General features: G+C 36.4%; 1 long non-coding RNA gene across 1 annotated transcript; it reads right to left on the bottom strand.

The window, feature by feature from the left end:
• Nucleotides 1–5,716: 5,716 nt before the first annotated feature.
• Nucleotides 5,717–16,695, bottom strand: LOC311085075. The gene is made up of 3 exons (XR_014606723.1): nucleotides 15,817–16,695; nucleotides 9,481–9,514; nucleotides 5,717–7,462 (listed from the first exon to the last, which is right to left on the bottom strand). It is a non-coding gene; the product is annotated as an uncharacterized lncRNA (long non-coding RNA).
• Nucleotides 16,696–17,196: the final 501 nt, after the last annotated feature.

The raw sequence follows: 17,196 nt of genomic DNA, 5'->3' as shown, positions 1-17,196 counted from the left end.
AAACATACATACATAAACATGTATAAGTCAGTATATGAAAACAAATAACAGATATAAATAAAACAGATATAAAGAAATCAATCCGTGGTAAGGAGTGACTACTAAAAATACTATAACGTCTACTACTACAACTACTACTTCAACAACCACAACTACTACTAGGCCTACAGTCTCTACTTCTACAATGACTGCTACAACTACAACCACAACTACTACTACAATCTTTACTACTACATTAACTGCTACTACTACTACATCAGCAACTTGAATAATGACATGATAATAAGATAACAGAAGGACAAATCAGAATAGTAATAATAGTAATGAAAACAAAAGTATAAGTAATATTAATGATAGTAATGGAGAGGTGAGGTGAGGCCAGGAAATCAGGGAGAGGACTAACAATAATAATAATAATAATAAGGGGAGTTATCATTCCTGTGAAAATCCTGTCTGATTTTAGGGAAAAATCGGGTCTATTGCAGACATAACATAGATTTCTTAGGCGTGCCGAAAGATCCCCACAGACAGTGTAATCACCATCGGGAAATCTCACAGTAAAACAAGCAGCTGTGCAAAATATGATGAGAAGTTTATCTATGTATCTTTTTACTCTTTTAATTCCTTTTATAACTGTTTATAACTGTACATTTTCCTTGCATTTATTTTGTCATATTTTAATTCCTTTCTGAGTAAAGCACTTTGAATTGCATACACTGTAAAAAATTTGCTGTAGTTATGCAGCTGTTTGCCAGTAACTTACTGTAGATTTAAATTTATGTTATTTACTGGCAACAGTTTGTTCAAAGTTAAATTAACATTAAACATTAACAAGTCTTTGTCTTTACAGAATAAAACTATAAAATAACAATCTAATGCAAAGCATTCTGGGAACCAGAAATTTTCATCAACCTTTTTCTGTTTTTTTTCCTTCAGATTTTGGTTCCCAGAATGCTTTGCACGAGGCTGTTATTTTAGTTTTATTCTGTAAAGATAAAGACTTGTTAATGTTTAATGTTCATTTAACTTTGAACAAACTGTTGCCAGTAAATAACATCAATTTAAATCTACAGTAAGTTACTGGCAAGTAGCTGCCAGTAATACTGTAATTTCTACAGATTTTTCTAACAGTGTAGTGTATGAAATGTGCTATATAAATAAACTTGCCTTGTCTTGTTCATTTATGGGACTTTTCATTTAGTTTGTAGTCTCTGCTGCTGTCAAAAGTTACAAACTGATCTCAGACTTTCTAAACCAACATGAGCATTAATCTGAAAACCTGTTCATGTTCATCAGGAGTGTTTGCTGCCGAAACAAATGAAATACAGTCAGTGTCAGTGATGGAGGAAGATTCTGTCACGCTGAACACTGATGTTACTGAAATAGATGAAGACGGCGACATAGTGTGGAAATATGGAGCTGAAAAGTACATTACTGCTGAAAGCAGTAGAAATTATGGGATCTTATACATATATTAACAGTAATAATGTTACTGATGGGAGATTCAGAGACAGACTGAAGCTGGACGATCAAACTGGATCTCTGACCATCACAAACACCACAACTGAACATGCTGGAGTTTATGAAGTAATAATAACTGGAGCGAAAGTGGCATCAAAATCATTCAGTGTTTCTGTCTATGGTGAGTCGAGATGTAATTCCTCTTGTGCTTCTTGTTTTATTATCTATATACATATTGAAATGTTTAATTATGTAATAGTTTGAAATTAAAGACACAATCACTGCTCATCAACACAATGAACTAAAAATAACACTGTATAGATTTATCCATATTTCTGCTTATTTATCTCACCTTTTCAGCTCGTCTGCCTGTTCCTGTCATCAGTAACTCTTCACAATGTTCTTCATCATCATCATGTTCATTGGTGTGTTCATCAGTGTTGAAAGTGTGTGATGCGACTCTCTCCTGGTACGCAGGAATCAGTGTATTGTCCAGCATCAGTGTGTGTGATCTCAGCATCAGTCTCTCTCTACCTCTGGAGGTGGAATATCAGGATAAAAACACCTACAGCTGTGTGCTGAACAATCCCATCAGCAACCAGACCACACATCTGGACATCAACACACTCTGTCACACATGTGCAGGTACCACAGCACTGATGATATATGTGTGTATTTACTGACCTGATCTCTGTCTTCTGTTGAAGATCACACACATTCACTCACACTAATGACTCTCTTCTTCTCCTCCTCCAGTCTCAGTGTCTCTGATAGTGTTGATCTCTGCTGGATCTCTGATGATTGTTTCTGGATTCGGGATCTTCTGGATCTGCAGGAAATGTAGAAAAATTTACAGAGAAGGCAAGTGTTACATACAAGTATTATAATAAATAACAATTTGAAAATATAATCTGAATATTTTAGTCTATTGATAGATCTAATTATCATTTAATCAATAATTTCCCCATAAATTAGTAGTTAACATCTTCTTAATCACTTATATGAAAAGAAACCAAAATAAATGGTAGTTATTGTTTATCAATTTCTGTAAATTTCTCTCATATCAGAATAGCCTACATGTGTATTTGCATACAATAAATTTCAGCAGCGCTCTTTTTATTTGTCTTACACACACACACACACACACACACACACACACACACACACACACACACACACACAAACAGATCTAGTTAATATAATTTTTGTTGTTTTAATGCATCTATTATCGTTAAAACAGTTGAGACTCGTGCAGAAGAGATCACTTACGCTGAACCAGCGTTCTACAAAAGAAACGCACATAAAAAGGTAAGATCGTTTATTCCTGTTGTGTGTCTCTATCATTTCAGCAGTGAGTCAGATGTAGATCAGTGTGAGATTGTTTTTGTCTGATCAATCACACACCAGCACAATATTAGACATATATAAAAGATCAGGACGCATGTGTGTTGTGTTGACGCGAGAGCGGACGTTGCATGTATGTGCGTTGGAGATTAATATTTTGTAAATCAAGCACTTGCTTTCTCCATACAATTGAGGTTAAACAACTGGAGTCACATAGATTACTTTTATTATGCCTTTACTATTTTTTATTTTTTATTCAGAAAAAAATATATATCGCAACTGCTTAATCAGAAGAAACCTAACATTTATTATTATTATTATTGTTATATCTTGTGTTGTGTTTTTTACAGAAAGTAAAAGAGGAGGATCATGTGGTGTATGCACCTCTCACGAGATGATGAACAAACTTCAGTCTTTAGTACAAGACCCAACTGTGTGACCTGGGACAGATTTAAACTATAATAATTTAAGATGGATTCATTAAATTGCCTCATAAAAACGTCAAACAAACTTGCCCTGTATTACAAGGACTTTTAACAAACTATCTAAACCATATGACACATTGAGGAATTTTATGTTTTTTCTTTAAGTCTTAAAGTATATGTGTAAATCTCATGAAAAAAAGTAAAATGTAGATGTAAAACACTCATCAATAGAAGTGGAGACTCTGCTGTGGTCTAGTTTGTTACCTCTGTACACAAATGTTGCTTGATCTGTTGTGCCGGAGCTGTGTGTGTTTGATGTCAGAGAGTGTGTGTGCTGTCAGTTGTGTGTCTGAGGTGTTAATAGCATGTGGTTGAAGGGCTTTTTCCATTCCAGCTAACATGAAACCATGTGACAATTTTAAAACCTGAAGACAAAAACAAAGAAATGACTGTGGAATGTGAACATTTCATATTCTTTGTGTGCATATGCATTATGATCTTTTATACTCATGCAGTGATCGTGCAGTCAAGCAGTGCTGGCTTCAGTAGTCATTTCCAGCTCTAGCAACACTTCATTTTAAGAAAAACTATTCGTTATAACCCCACTGATACCTTGATAGGTCATATCCTGTTAGCCTTTTCCAACGGGGCTAGTTTTCTAAACAACATTTGAGTTACAATTCTTATCACTTAATGTCTGTGATTCCATACACCGATTTGGACAGGATTAACATCTTCATGTTTATTACAGAAGAGCGAGTGTGTTTTTTCTAGAAGTTAGTGCTACAGAAGGTCATGTGCTATGTTAGCGTGCATCACGGATAATGTATATGTCTTTTAATTTTATTATTTGGTGATATTTTAATTTATAATAAAAAAAACACTATCTAAGTGTAGCAGTAGGGGATTTCCCCTTTCTTTTCTCTTGCGTCATTACCCTTATATGGTAATGGGTGGATGAGGTAATTAGGACCGGTGTATTTAAGTGTGTAAACAGGAAGCCCTAGAATGTCATACCCGCCCCTCTTCCGGTTATCGGTGTCACGTTAGTCGAGGTAAGTGATGGAGGTTATGCACAGTTTTGTGTGGTTTTAACAGTGCTAAGAGTGTTTTTATTTTTTTTGAAGTGATGCTGTAGCCGTCTCGGCAGTGTTCCCTGGGAGTTGCGTCAAGCGCTCATGGAAAGCGTTAAGGTAGGCGATTGCAATGTGAGGTGGGTAGTATGGGGTTAGTCAAGTTTAATGGGGTTTATTGTGTGTTTTAGCTGGACATTCGTGAGTGCATCCTGACTTCGTGATAACGTTATGTGTGGTTCGTGAGATGTGTGTGATTCTCGTGTGGTACGTATGATTTGGTAAATGTTCTATATCCTTTGAAGTAACCTTAGACTCTGATCTAAGTGTTATGTTTTGTTTTGCAGTCTCCCGCGTACAACGTGATTAACTCAGGTCGTGCTGCTGTTTTTCGTGACTAGATCAGTTTCCTTGTTTCTTGTGAACGGATACTTTATGATTGCTGTGTTTTGTTTTGTTTTTCATTTTATGGTTTGGGTTATTTTTGTTCCTTGAGGTTTGCTTGACCAGTGTGATTTGGGCCGTTGGCCGTGTGGTGTAATTAATTATATTATATCATATCAGTAGCGTCTCTCTAACGGTCACCTGTTGAGACCAATAATTACTGATTTGGTCCATTTTTTTCTATTGGTGTTGGATGTGATTACTGTGATTATTTTGTATTTGTATCGTACCCACTAATCCTTTTTTTTGTTTCTTTTGTTCGTTTGAGTCAAGGCTGAGTGCGCCGAGGGGGAGGCTAGTCACCTGGGTGAACACATTTGCTGTGAGGTTGGAGCACCAGGGTTGAGCACCTCGACTTATTTGGTTTGCCGTGCACACATAAATGGTTGCGCGCACAGTTGTTTATAGCTAGCTTGCCACCCCTAAAGTAAACTTTAGCCTTGTTCATATATATATATATATATATATATATAAAAAATTTTTTTTATATATTTTGTGGAGACGATACATTTGTTTTTTTTGGTTGCGATGTTTTGTTTGATAACTTGCTTGGATCACGTATGCCTGGAGGAATGTTCTTTTAACATTGTTCTTAGTATTGTTACAATAAACTTGCCAGTGATTTATACTATTTAAAGATACAAGCAGAATATTTTCCTCTCAAATAAAATTATTTGTTTGTTGAATTACACGACTCTGACTTTTCTCTGCACCACCGAACCTGGGTTCCTTTTTATATTTCCTTGGGTGTAATTCCCAAGGTGGCGTAGTAAGGCTATCTGTATTAAGTTATACTACAAAAATACTGCTCCGGTCACAAATTTAAACTTCATGAGTTTATCGAAGTGGCTGTAACTAATTTTGGCAGTTTCCGCGATTTGTCATATTTATTAATTTTATAATATTTTTTCGTCGGATACTGTTGGAAACTTTATTCCTTCATCGAAGCAAGACCAGGAGATGTTGGGATATCGTTCAAACAGAAGTTATTCTTTATTGAGGACTTCGCTGAGCATTGCTGCAGTCATCCAACAATCTAACTAATGTAACTGTACATGGTATCTTATAGGCATTGCAGTGGGCTGTCCTTAAAGGTGCTGACCTTACACACAGCCTTAGGGATGACCACTAAATCTAATCATCTAAAAACAATAGAGGCAATTACCCACAACTGGAGATAATGTATTCCCCAAATTGTATAAACACATGGTCACGAGAACTAAGACTATGTAAACATTCACACAGTTCAACTATCAGCAGGAAGATCAAAGACTAACAAAACCCCTTCAACGGAAACTATATTGAATCTAATCAGTAAATGGATGCCATCATGTTCACCTTGAATGCCCAATACAGTGTAGTTCACCTTAGTTTTTTATGTGATGTTATATAAGGAAGTAGGATCAGCAGATCTTAAACATATTCTTAAATTTGTAATCCTACAATACCATCCGTATTGAAACTAAATTAAAGCATGTCAAAATTTGGTAGCTCAGGTATAGGTCAAAAAACACATGAGGAAAAGCGTTAAGATAATACAGTATTGGCAATCAGAGGCTGCATCTGAAATCACATACTCTCTTGATTAGGTACTTATTTGGAATGCTAAAAAAGTACATTCAATATAGTGTAAATGTGTAGGCCTAGCCCAGCGAGCAAAAAGTCGTCTAAAAGACATCATTCTTAGACATCCAGAAGACGTCCTCACAGGAGCCAGAATGAAAGTTTTTTTTTATACGTCTTTTCTGGACATTATATAGACGTCAATTAAAGACGTGCTAAAGACGTCATTCTTAGACATCCAGAAGACGTCCTCACAGGAGTCAGAATGAAAGTTTTTTTGACGTCTTTTCTGGACATTGTATAGACGTCAATTAAAGACGTGCTACAGACGGCATTCTTAGACATCCAAAAGACGTCCTCACAGAAGCCAGAATGAAAGTTTTTTTGACGTCTTTTCTGGACATTGTATAGATGTCAAGTAAAGACTTGCTACAGACGGCATTCTTAGACATCTAAAGGCAGCCAGAATAAAAGTTGTATTAGACGTGTTTTCTGTAGTAGAAATGTCAAAGACTGTTAAAGACCCATACTGACATGGAAATTCCATATGTGCATTTTGCAAGGATCCAACTTTAAAACATATTTACTTAAAAATATGTACAAAACAGTGGCAGTGAGTGAGCTAGTTCTCACTGAGAAAAACCCAGTTATTAATGGTTGTCGTGTCATGAAACTGCAGACACACAGACCATAGAACTAAATAAGATTTTAAAGAATATTGATAATATTGAATATTCAATTGAATAACTGTGTAGTGTATATACTTGCATTTGTATATCTTAACAATATAACTGTAATAAACTGCTTACCATTTTCCTGTAAACCACTAATCACTCCAAGAAATCAACTATTTAAATCTCAAAATATATTTTTATTACTATTTTGTTCTGCTGGACCAAAACTTAACAGCCGGAAGAGTAAAGTAGAAATTAACACAATAAAACGTAAAAGCCAGAACAGTAAAGTTGTAAATTAACACAATTTCCCTTTAAATAATCTATAAAATGTTGTTAAAACAATATAACATAACAATTAACAAAATATGGCTGCTATAAGGTTCACAAGCTTCATTTATAGCAGCAAGCAGTTTCAGATGATCGGCTACAGACTTCTGGGCCTCTATTGCAGCTGGGTCCCATTTCATGACAGCAGCTACAATCAAAGCAAAAAAATCCACATGTAAAATAAATAAATACAAATGCCACTGTTGTGGTTTAGCTTATAGCAGAGATACATAGTTGAAAATTTGAGTACTCGAATCAATTAAATGAAATAAATCACAAATCAAGTAAAATTACATCAAGCCTGATATAAGGCATTCCACACACACACACACACACACACACACACACACACACACACACACACACACATAGGTGCCATTTACAACTTCATGCGATTTTAGTGATCGGATAGCTATATGATCTTGAAAAGACCAGGTGTAAATGCCCTCCGAAACGCATTCGTGACGCATTTGAATCTGATTGCTCAAACCACTTCAGGAGAAACTGGAGAAAGTGTAAATGCATCTGGTTGTTGAAACAACATATGACATATGTAAATTTTACTCCTCCCAAAAACGCTCTAAAATAAAGGTGTGAGAGCGTTATAGGCTATATGTCATGTTATAGCCAGTTATGACGACGCTATTGCCGCTGACCATCTAACGTTATTCATCAAGCCGACGTGCAAACTATCGCAAATCAAAGTGAAAGTAAGTCCCCGATGCTTAACACACAGTTATCATCATTAAAAGTAAAGAAACAAAATGATCTTACCAGGGCTGTTGCGCTCTCTCTTATTGCGGTCTTTGATTTAGAAATTTTAACGGATGATCAAGAAAATGCAGCTCATATCTGTTGCTTTCGGTGACGTGAAGGCCATTAAATTTGCATAGCGAGGGAATCGAAGATCGGATTTATATCCATTTTGCAAAAACACATTTATGTGACCAGGTGTAAATGGAATTGTTGTGATAAAACAGATAGCTATCCGATCTGAGAAAACGCATCAAGTGGCCAGGTTTAAACAGCCCCATACACACACACACACACACACACACACACACACACACATTAGGGGTGTAAGTTAACGGTTCACAAAATTCATGGTTCGGTTCAATACGATACACTTGTGTCATGGTTCGGTACGTTTTCGATACAGGAAAAAGAAAGAAATGCCAGAGAAATTTCCTTGATTTAATATTTGTAACTTTTATTTTCAAAAAAACATCATAAAGTATGATATTTTTTTTTACTTTGAGGAATGATGAAGCTATAATTGACTCTTAGAAGCATGTAAAACAGCTCCTTGAAAAAAAATGAAATGTAATATTGTAGTTATAAACAGGTTTATTTTAGTTCAGATTAACATTTGAGGGCAGTAATTTTATTAATGTCAAAATAAAACCAACGTAATGTTACATGAAAGCATTATAGCCTACTATTCCTGCCAAACTTCCATGGTTACAGTTAGTGTTACTACAGTAAATCCATGGTGAATGTTGCTGATCTGTGGACACTGGATTGTTTATTCATGGCACAATGTTTACTTTCCACGTCAGCGCTGTTTGATCCGTTAATAACAGAGAAATATGAATGCTTCTCACTAGATCTCGCAGCGGGGATCTCTTAGAGCCGTGTACTGATAAACTGATAAACGGCCCGTGAAGCACATAATAACAGCACCTGCTTTCTGGTCAGTTAGCCTACAGTACCTGCTTTTTTTGTGGAAACCAAATCTTTTGATTGTGAGAGAGCCATGTGTTAAAAGTCAGATGGCACTTAAGCTACTTTATAATTTGCCCTATGTCTGAACAAAAGAAATAAAAGTTAACTATCAAATATGATGCTATGCAATTCAATATGGTATATTATATACCATATTGAATTGCATAGCATCATATTTTTGCAATGCGTTGAATCGAAATCGAATTGCACTGGATCGTAATAATAGTCAAAATAATAAAAAACACATCCCTAATACCTACATAAGAAAAGTAACTACATTTACATACTGTGAATCGTTTTTGCATCAAAAATCGCAATTGTATCGAATTATGACATTTTCTTAATCTTACACCCCTAATATAAACACATACATATAGTACTTTGGAGACCAATTGTGTTGAAATAACATTGAGACAAAGGAGGTAGAGGACGAATACTCACTTCTCTTGGTAGCTGTTCTGATGAATGACGGATCCTGGCCACAGAAAGATAAAAGAGAGAGGTAAAAGGGGGGAATTAATTAGCATGGGTCACATTTCATTCGTTTTGTCTGGTATCTAAAACTTATGTCTGATAGAAAAATGTGCATCACCAAAAGAAGGAACATGTAGATTAACACAGTGGATCTGTCCAAACGGTAATCGTTTTAATAACGTTGTCGTCTGTACAAAGAAAAAACTCTTCCGTTTTTAGTACATTGTTGATGTGTAAAAGTTCCTTAAGTTTGTGTGTTCTTGACGTCTTTTCTTTTAACCCTGCAGGTAGTTACATTAACGCATCAATTAATAAAAGTTTTACCTATGGAACTTCGGTATGATGAAAATGTGTGTAATATAGCAAACCCATACAAACAACTCAATTATTCTATGTTAAATTTAACTCTTCCACCATATCTACTTTAAAATGAATCACAGGAACTTGCCATCCTAGGTCACATTACCATAAATATAATATAAAATTACTATAAGATAAAATTACTTCAGTTAATTTACCATCGCATGCATGTCCCCCTTTGCTAACCCTTTTGTGGAAGGGCTCTTTGTGAAGGGATTTAGATGTTTGCTTGGAACACCCCTTTAATTGTACATTTATTAAATCACATGTAAGGTTTATAAATAATACTAAAGGAGAGCAAACTGATTCCCCCTTCATTTTATCTACCTTATGCCGACCGAAAGGTATATGATTTTCTTTCTTCAGATGAAGACACATATTTTAGAAAAAATAAACTAGACTTTTAGAAATATTATCCATCTCTTGTATTTGTGTCAAATAATGCAAGTGAATAGACACCAAAATGCTGAAGGTCGAAAAAGTCCAAGAGCATTGTAAAGCTCACATGATACGTGCAGAAAACATCTTGTGTGAACAACACAGCAAGCTGTGAGTACGCTGTATGAAGTTTCTGGCGTATGCACTTGCATTATATTGGCTTACATTAATGGATAATTTTTCAACAAATCTTTGTGGAAAGAAAGTCAGATATACATCTGGAATGGCACGAGAGAAGAAAAAAAGAGATCATTTTTTAATTTCGGAGTGCATTGTGCCTTTAAAATTGACTGCGGATTTAGATACTGGGTAACACTTTATTTCGATAGTCCACTTTAGACATTCTACTAACTATAAGTAATTTTGCAACTACATGTCAACTATATTAGAGTATTAGTAGACTGTCTGCTTAATATTTGCTAACACTCTGTTTTGTTGGTCCCCCAACAGACATTCTACTCACCATAAGTTACTTGGCAACTACAAGTCAACTTATTCTCCTAACTCGAATCCTAACATCTAAATTTAAGCTACCAGTCTATTGACTGTCTACTACAGCCTACTAATACTCTAATGAGAGTTAGTTGACATGTAGTTGAAAAGTTACTTATAGTTAGTAGAATGTCTAAAGTGGACTATCGAAAATAAAGTGTAACCAGATACTGCAGTGGATACTTACTAGTGATGGACTTGTTTCTCTGTTGGTGCCTATTCTGCTCTGTAAGTCCAATGCTTGATCTAAAAATATATATATACACTGCTCAAAAAAATTAAAGGAACACTTTGAAAACACATCAGATCTCAATGGGGAAAAATATCACGCTGGATATCTATACTAATATGGACTGGGTAATGTGTTATGAACGAAAGGATGCCACATCGTTTGATGGAAATGAAAATAATCAACCTACAGAGGATTGAATTCAAAGACACCCCTAAAAACTAAGTGAAAAAATGATGCAGCAGGCTTGTCAATTTTGCTGAAATTTCATTGCAGCAACTCAAAATGGTACTCATAAGTTTGTATGGCCCCAACGTGCTTGTATGCATGCCTGACAATGTCGGGACATGCTCCTACTGAGACGAGGAGGTATACTGGGGTATGTCCTGGGGTATTTCCTCCCAGATCTGGACCAGCGCATCACTGAGCTCCTGGACAGTCTGAGGTGCAACCAGGTGATGTCAGATGGACTGAAACACAATGTCCCAGAGGTGTTCTATTGGATGTAGGTCAGGTGAGCGTGGTGGCCCTTCAATGGTATCATTCCTTTGTAACGACACTGACCGTCTGTCCGGTCAGATGTTCTGAAGTAGCGAATCATGATTGTTCTTCTCATGCTGACTAAATATGAACACTACACGTTCATATTCAGAAAGCCCTAATTGACTAGCTTTCTGACACAAGTCTCTACAAGCAGGCCCTGGTTAATGTTTTACCCGACCTAATGAAATCAACGAACAGGCCCCTGTTTGTTTCTCATACTATCACGTGCTGCGACCACAATTCCCTTACTGTGTCTAACGTTTGTTCTTTGTGTACTGAAGGAAAATTGCAAGACTTACCCCATTCAGTTGTTTTGGGACAACTAGGACTATCTTGCTTCTCTCAGCAAAATTATATGACGCCTCAGGCTGTCAAGTTAGTCTGCCCACAGAACTACCTTTGTTTTTGCCGAGTAACACATTCTCAAATAGCCCCCAACCCCTCACGTGGTATGCACCACGAGATGCAACAGATGCCGACCTCACAGATACACACACACATTGACATATATGGACTTCCACTAGTAAAATTTCATTTTACTAACTATTAAAAATGTACAGAGAGTGTTCCAGGTGATTTGCATGTTCACCAGTGTGATATTAGAATAGTTGTGTTTTTGAATTACAGTGATGTAATCTTTAAGTGCCTTGGTTCAACAAAAGAATGTATCTCTATGTTGCTATCTTTGTCAATATACGTCCTTAGTATTGTTTTGATCTCCTCTGCATGACGAAGAAGATTTTTGATAAGAGACTGTGATAAACGTTATGGTTCCATGCGTTTTTAATTCCCTGAGCATAATATCATACTTTGCCCCCTCGTGATTCCACACGAGGGTCGGGCTACATTAACACACAAGAAAATCTTCTGCTCGGAATGCTCTAAGAGGATTCGTCGACCACGAAAAAGGGGACGGTACACGGGACACTGATAAAAGCCTAAACCTTCAGTTTCCTCACTCTCTTCTCCCTCCTCAAAAACTTTGGAAACCCAAGTCCGGACCGGCTTCGGCCTGCTTCTCTTTTCTTCTCTTTTATTTCTTTTTATGTTTTTCTATAGTCTAGTTTCGTTTTCCTATTCGCCTCTGTTCATTCACGGGCTGAATGAACTTAGCCTGAATCATTCCCGGCAACTTCACCTTAAAGAAAGAGACTCTTTGAACCTCCCGCGCTCGCGCTCGCATGGAAGACACAGCACGCGCTCACCGAAGCAAGCCCTGCTTTCTTAAAGAGACACACGCACGACTCTGCGTTCTTCAGCAACAAAGAGAACCATTTTGCAAGATAAGTTTATTGAACTTTTAATGTGATTTGATTCCTTGCTGTCTCTCAAGGTTACTGTCTGTGATTTTTGCCATGCTGAGATCATTTCGGTGATCTCTCTCATCCTGAACTTTAGTTTCACTTTCTCCCTTTCATCCTCTCCCTCTCTCATCTGTTATTCGTTATCTTGTATTGTTTAACTGTATTGTATGTACATAGACATATAATCCGTGTGTATTGTGTAGTTTGATATATTCCTTAGTTCGATGTATTAGTCCAATTATTAAATTCCATATATACTTGATTGATTCTGTCTGCCTGCTCATAACTAAAGTCAATGAGATGTTTTCGATCTTAAGCTACAAAGCTGATTTGTTACTTTAAGTAACCTAATCTTATAAGAACAGGAGAGTTGTTTTTATGGCCAGAAAATAGCTTTCTTCAAATTATAAGAAAGAGATAATTTTTGTTGGGAAATTGTTAAGTTAATCTTACGGCCGTTTTGCTGGACAAAGTTTTCCCGTTTGATGATTATTCATTTCCATTAAGGGTTATCTCATAATCGATCTGAAATAGAATTATTAGTATATGAATGATGAATTATAATTAGTTGTGATTGATTATTCAGATATACAAATCGATCTATTTTCAACTTCGAATAAATTAATGTAACTGTAAAATGCAAAATATTAATCATATTCATGATTAATTGCTAAAATTCCCTATAGATCATTTGAGCTAAATGTTAAATGTACTACTAATGCCAGTGCGGTTACACCTTCATCCTCCAGGAACTGCCTGCATGCTCTCGCCACATGAGGCCGGGCATTGTTGTGCACCAGGAGGAACCCAGGACCCACTGCACCAGCATAGGGTCTGACAATGGATCCAAGGATTTCATCCCAATACCTATTGTCAGTCAGGGTGCCATTGTCTAGCCTGCAGAGGTCTGTGCGTCCCTCCATGGATATGCCTCCCCAGACCATCACTGACCCACCACCAAACCGGTCATGCTGAACGATGTTACAGGCAGCATAACATTCTCCATGGCTTCTCCAGACCCTTTCCTGTCTGTCACGTGCTCAGGGTGAACCTGCTCTCATTTGTGAAAACCACAGGGCACCAGTGGCGGACCTGCCAATTCTGGTGTTCAATGGGAAATGCCAATCGAGCTCCCTGGTGCTGGGCAGTGAGCACAGGGCCCACTAGAGGACGTCGGGGCCTCAGGCCACCCTCATGAAGTCTGTTTCTGATTGTTTGGTCAGAGACATTCACACCAGTGGCCTGCTGGAGGTCATTTTGTAGGGTTCTGGCAGTGCTCATCATGTTCCTCCTCGCACAAAGGAGCAGATACCGGTCCTGCTGATGGGTTAAGGACCTTCTACGGCCCTGTCCAGCTCTCCTAGAGTAGCTGTCTGTCTTCCTGGAATCTCCTCCATGCTCTTGAGACTGTGCTGGGAGACACAGCAAACCTTCTGGCAATGGCACGTATTGATGAGCCATCCTGAAGGAGCTGGACTGCCTGCGCAACATCTGTAGGGTCCAGGTACCGCCTCATGCTACCAATAGTGACACTGACCCTAGCCAAATGCAAAACTGGTGAAAAACCGTCCGAAAAGATGAGTAGGGAAAAAATGTCAGTGGCCACCACCTGTAAAACCATTCCTGTTTTAGGGGTTGTCTCACTGTTGCCCATCTAGTGCACCTGCTATTAATTTTATTAACACTAAAGCAGCTGAAACTGATTACCAACCTCCTCTGTTACTTAACTGACCAGATCAATATCCCAGGAGTTTAACTGACTTGATGCTATTCTCTGATTAAAAAGTGTTCCCTTTATTTTTTTGAGCAGTATATTTTTAAAGTGTGTTAATAGGCTTATTGATCGGGTAACATATGACCATTTTTTTATGTTCCATAAGTGTTATATAAATCTGGAGAACCCTTACTAAAAATTAACAATGTTTTGCGACACTAACCAAATGGTAATAAATTATTGTAATACGTAAAATAGGTAAGAGGCCGCACTATGCATAAACTTTTATTTGCAAAAATTATATATTTTTTTTTTATTTGCCTTCATCAGTTTGCACGCGCCGAAACGCATTTTTGCAAATAAAAGTTTATGCATAGTGCAGCCTCTTTCCTATTTTACGTATTACAATTATCCAGGCCAGCACTCTAAAAGTTTATTAATATATGCAGTGAAGCCTGCTCCTATACTCACTTAATAAATTATTGTAATCAATCCACCATAAAAACATGGTTTCTCACTATAATAAAAAACATGGTTAATTTAGCAAATGTCCTTAAAGGATTAGTTCACCTCAAAGTTGAAAATTCTGTCATCATTTACTCTCCCTCAAGTTGTTTTAAACCTGTATGAATTTCTTTCTTCTGCTGAACACAAAGAAAGATATTTTGAAGAATGTCGGTAAACAGACAGACTTGGGTCCCATTGACTTCCGTAGTAGGAAAATGTCAATGGGACCCAAGTTACAGACATTCTTCAAAATATCTTTCTTTGTGTTCAGCAGAAGAAAGAAATTCATACAGGTTTGAAACAACTTGAGGTTGAGTAAATGATGACACAATTTTCAACTTTGAGGTGAACTAATCCTTTAATAGAACAGCTCATTCAAAAAAAAAGAAAGAAAAAAAAAGTTATCTCATTATGTAGCTTACTCACCCATATGTTGAAATTGTATGAGTTTCTTATGTAGAGCCATAATTAATATCTTGAAAAATGCCTTTTATTTTTGTCATACAAAGAATTCGGTTGTTTTATTCCCAAAATTCTTGTATTTCATATACAGGTTTGAAAATACTTTCATTTTGAAAGACATTTATTTTTGGGTCAGCTAGGCCTGTAAACTCAAGAAGATAAAGCTTGTCTGGAGGGTTTGAACCAGTGCATTTGAGCAGATTCACATGTTCTGCCTCTATTTCACGTGTAGGCTATTTTATGACAATACTCACCGCATCTGAACATCGTGTGGCTGGATAATATTTATTCCCCAAATGCCTGGATCATGAAGGAAACACACACATACACATCAATATTAGTTATTTGTTTTACTTACTAACGGAGACATTTGCAAAAGCTTGCAAAATTGACTCACCAGCTCCAAAACATATTATTACGACTCGTTAATTTAACTGATCGGTTAGCCATCCCGCGATCAACAATAGATTCAAAAGTTTGCAGATTCTTAGAGTAAGACTGTGACAGTTCCTTTCTGTCTAAAGATACAATATTCTCATGCAGTTCACTCGTTGTAAAGCTCCCATGCTGAGTTTTATTTTATTTTTTATCATAAACTAAGTTAGACAAGTTACACATGCTAGCAGCACATAACATTAATAACGTTACATTGGAATACCGTATGCACTAATAATATTGCTCTAAATCGCGTTTAGATTCTCAATTTAATACACTATATCTTGATGAAGCAGAATTTGAGTTAAGTAAGAAATAAAGTTTACCTTCAGTAGATTGCAGTATGTCCGTTGTTAAAATTCTTTGTCCATATTCCTTGTTTGTTCTTCATTTACATCCAGCAACACTCAGCAACTCGCACAAAATAAACATTTAGCAGTCCGATGTACAATAATCCATGTTTTAAACGATGTAAAACCCACAGAATAGGCTAATATTGAAGATCCCGCGCAGCAGCAAAGCAAACACCGACTCACTCAACTGACGTTTATTCATTTCAAACTTGACTCGTAAAGGCGCGCATAGTTGTCATTGGCTAGATTCCTGGATGACAGTCAGAATAAACAGAGAATAACCAATCATGCTCAAAACAGCTAGGAGAGACAGCCAATAGTGTGGCAACATTGCAATTACAGGAAAATATGAATATATATATATATATATATATATATATATATATATATATATATATATATATATATATATATATATATATATATATATAAAATGTGCTATTTATTTGGTTGAATTTGTAGACTGGCTGTTATATTTAATCAATTGGTTAAATTGTTTTTTCATTGCTGTGCATGATTAAAAATTAAACATTAAAAATAAAAGATTAAAAATACTGTAAGAACTTACAGTAACTGACCATATATAATATTTATTTACCACTGTTCTGATAAAGCGCAATTTAATAGAGCAAACAGTATATTAAACAGAGCAAACACTGCATATATTCATATATAATTCTGTATATAGATCTATATGAAAATCTAATGAATTGGTATCATGGTGGTGACAGTTACATTCATGTAAACCATAATGACCCTTTTACACTTTCACAAATTCTTGACCTTTCCTTTAGAAACACTCTTATGCCTAATAATGTCAACATCCTTTTTCACCCTGTGTGGCAC

This window comes from Abramis brama (assembly GCF_963993115.1).
Source record: "Abramis brama genome assembly, chromosome: 6".
Lineage (NCBI taxonomy): Eukaryota > Metazoa > Chordata > Actinopteri > Cypriniformes > Leuciscidae > Abramis > Abramis brama.
This window is presented reverse-complemented; position numbering and strand designations above follow the sequence as displayed.